This window comes from Salvelinus sp. IW2-2015, linkage group LG26 (assembly GCF_002910315.2).
Source record: "Salvelinus sp. IW2-2015 linkage group LG26, ASM291031v2, whole genome shotgun sequence".
Classification (NCBI taxonomy): domain Eukaryota; kingdom Metazoa; phylum Chordata; class Actinopteri; order Salmoniformes; family Salmonidae; genus Salvelinus; species Salvelinus sp. IW2-2015.
This window is the reverse complement of record NC_036866.1, coordinates 5077358-5081152: the sequence shown is the minus strand read 5'-3', so window position 1 is coordinate 5081152 and position 3795 is coordinate 5077358.

Here is a 3795-nt window from a genome sequence, read left to right as displayed (position 1 = left end):
ATTTACTGTCGTTATCCTGTGTAGTGCAGTCTGTACCACGACTCTAAATGGAACCTGCACAAACTGTTTCCTATGTGTCCACGTTTATCTCAATGTGTATTTTCTCCTCACCCCCCTCATATCTGAGTGTCTCACTCTCTCCCTGTGTGTCCACAGGAAAAGTGTCATCAGTACTGGCCCGCTGAGCGTTCGGCCAGGTACCAGTACTTTGTGGTGGACCCCATGGCTGAGTACAACATGCCCCAGTACATCCTCCGAGAGTTCAAAGTCACCGATGCCAGGGTGAGTATGTGTTTGTACGTGCGTGCATCCATGCGTAGGTCCGTGTGTGTGTGTGTGTGTGACTGCTGTCCTTAGAGATGGCTCATTCTATTTCTATTCGTGTCGCTCTGCCATTGATACTATGCCTCTTAGAATGGCTCCTACTGTGTATGCCTACCACGTGTTCCATTTAACCTTTCACCTCTATCATCAGTGAGGCTGGAGGAAGCCAAGGCTGATTGCGGCCATTTTCCCTCCATCACATGACTATACAGTGCTGATGGGGAAGGTGTCATGAGGGCGATAGTATGATTGCTCTTTATACCACGTTTAAAGGGGCAATCCGCTGTTCAAACAACTACAAAGCAGGCACCCTGCCACTGCTTTGGTGAACACCTGAGGGATGGGTTTGGAGAAGGTCACAGACGCCTTTAATGACAATGTTTAGATCACGTGGGAGTTTTAACCTGACGAATATCCTCTTTATCGAAACGTTGTATAAACGTTTCATATACGTTGTATATGTGTTATTAGGAGCATACAGCGTAAGGGATTTTTATCCATTAACCCAATACCTACGTTTTTTGAAGGATGTGCATAGTACCACAACCATTTCTATGATAGTATGATTACCCGTGGTCTGTCTAAGCACCAAGGCCCATTGTACAGTATAGGCAGCGGCCATTTTGTGTCCAAATGTAGAGTTAACTGTACTGCAGAACACTGGCCTACCTGGGACTGGCGCACGTGTTGGATTGCTGCTTGAGCCGGCATGGCGGCTAGTAAGGAGGGTTCATGTTGGTCTGAACCTGGCCTAGCCCTCAGCCCCTTGCTACTCCCACTGGGCAGATTAMACATACATGCAGTTTAAGATGGTGCTTTAGGTACCACWCACACACGGTCTCTCTCTTACATGAATACATACACCACACACACACAGTATACCCTCCCCTCAAACTCACACACACACAGTAAGGATTGTCTGTGAAGGGTGAACTGGAGCGGCAGCAGCAGTGGTTCTAGACTGTGGTAATTGTGGGCCGAACGCGTAAGCAATGAAAGGACCTGTAATCAGAGATGACTGAAGGAAGAGAGGGAGGCAGACGAGGAGAAGAGAGAGAGAGAGAGGGAAGAGAGAGAGTAGAGAGAGAGAGAACGAGTGAAGAGAGAGGGGGAAAGAGAGAGAGTGGGGGGAGGAGGGAGGGGGAGGAGAGAGAGGGGAGAGAGAGAGAGAGAAAAGAGAGAGAAAAGAGGGAGAAAAGAGTTGGCCTATGACACTTTTTTTTTTAAACTTTGTTAACGATTCTGTAGACTAGTAATCAAGGAAAGGAGATGAGGCTGGAGACTAGGGGATGTTTTGGGCAGTTTAGGATGTAGCCTCCTCTACTTACCTATCCTTTCTTTCCTGATCGTGGACCTGAAATCAATTTAAAGGTATAAATAGTCAAGTTGAAGCTTATCCACTTGGTTCAATTATCAATGTTCACCGAAAGAAAGGAGCGGAGATTCAAATTAAGCCATTTTCTCAAGAAATCCAGTCTTCACCGATGTGGGTGGCCACCCTCCAATTCACTCCCCCCCCCCCCGTATCCTTCCTCCTCCTTCGCTCCATCTGTCAGCTTGCTCCATCGATCAGTCCTCTGTCCAGGATTACCTCATTTAACACGGTGTCCAGAAGAATACGCTTGTCACGCCAGGCTCCCTATTGATTTCCTCTAACCGGGACTTATTCCACGGCAAAAACTACAAGCTAAAACGGATTGAGAGATCGAGGGAGAGAAAGAGAGAGACGGGGGGAGAGAGAGAGGGACAAGGAGGGAGCGAGAAAGAGAGACTGAGGGAGTGAGAGAAAGGGAAGACTGTCAGAGAGTGTGAGAGCGAAAGGGAGAAATAGTGATATCAGACAGATGGATGTCAGCGGAGACAGTAGTGATAGATTCAGCCTGACAGATGGAATGTCAGGGGAGACAGTAGTGGATAGCCTGACAGATGGATGTCAGCGGAGACGTAGTGATAGCCTGACCGATGGATGTCAGGGAGACAGTAGTGATAGCCTGACAGATGGATGCCAGCGGAGTCAGTAGTGATAGCTGACAGATGGAGTCAGGGGAGACAGTAGTGATAGCTGACAGATGGATGCCAGCGGAGACAGTAGTGATAGCCTGACATGAGCTAGAAGAGTGTAGCGAGGAAAAGGATGCTGAGTAGGGAGCAGTAGTGATGAGCCTGACAGAATGGATCGCAGGGAGACAGTAGTGATATGCCTGACAGATGGATGTCAGGGGAGACAGTAGTGATAGGACAATGACAGAAGTGATAGCCTGACAGATGGATGTCAGGGGAGACAGTAGTGATAGCCTGACAGATGGATGTCAGAGGGAGACAGTAGTGATAGCCTGACAGATGGATGTCAGGGAGTACAGTGATCGCCTGAGATGGAGTCAGGGAGACAGTGAGTGATAGCCTGACAGATGGTGTCAGCGGAGACAGTAGTGATAGCCTGAGCAGTGGGATGTCGGGGAGACAGTAGTGATAGCCTGACAGATGGATGTGCAGTCGGAGACAGTAGTTGATAGCCTGACAGAGGATGTCAGGGGAGCACAGTAGTGGATTAGCTGACAGTTTCGACCTGGATGTAGCGTGCAGCAGGGAGTCAGGGAAAGAGTGATAGTGCTGAACAGATGGATGGTGGGTCGGGGAGATCAAGTAATGGAGTGTGACGAGATGATGTCAGGTGGAGACAGTAGTGATACTTGACAGATGCGATGATGGGAGGTCGGAGATCAGTAGAGGTGAATAGCGATGACGAATGGCTAGTCGAGACTGAGATGAGTCAGTTAGTATGTATGATTGATAGGACGAGCTCTGCACAGATGGACTGTGTCAGGGGAGAGGACGATAGTTGACTATGCCTGTACAGATGGATGTTCCACGAAGGTAGACAGTAGTGATAGCGGCGGATTAGAGTGATGTTCTAGGGAGAACGTAGCGATCGTCGAAGAGTATGCATGTTGGATGTGTTGTGTGCATGGGGGTAGAGCGATGAGTGTGATTAGGCCTGAAGATTGGGGTGGTCTAGATGGAGACAAGTAGTGGCAGTAGCTGCAGATGGAGTGTCAGGGGAGAGAGTAGTGTGAGTATGCGACAGATGGATGTCGAGGGTGAAAGAGCAGTGATTTGCTAGCCTGACAGCATGGATGTCAAGGGAGACAGTAGTGATATGCCTGAAGATGGATGTCAGGGGAGACAGGTATAGGTGAGGGGGACATGATTGATGGCGGTGGAGACGTAGGGATGGGGCCGGAAGAGTGGAGGTGTCAGGGGCGCACAGCGGAGTGAAGTGATAGGCGCTTACGAGAGTGGAGTTCAGGGGAGACGAGTAAGATTGATAGCCTGAAGATGGATTTCGAATGGGGAGAGGGAGTGATAGCGCTGACGGTGGATGTTCGAGGCGGGAGACAGTAGTGATAGCTGACAGATTGGATGTAGGGGAGAGCAGTAGGGTGGATAGGCCTGAAATAAGTAGAGTGGATG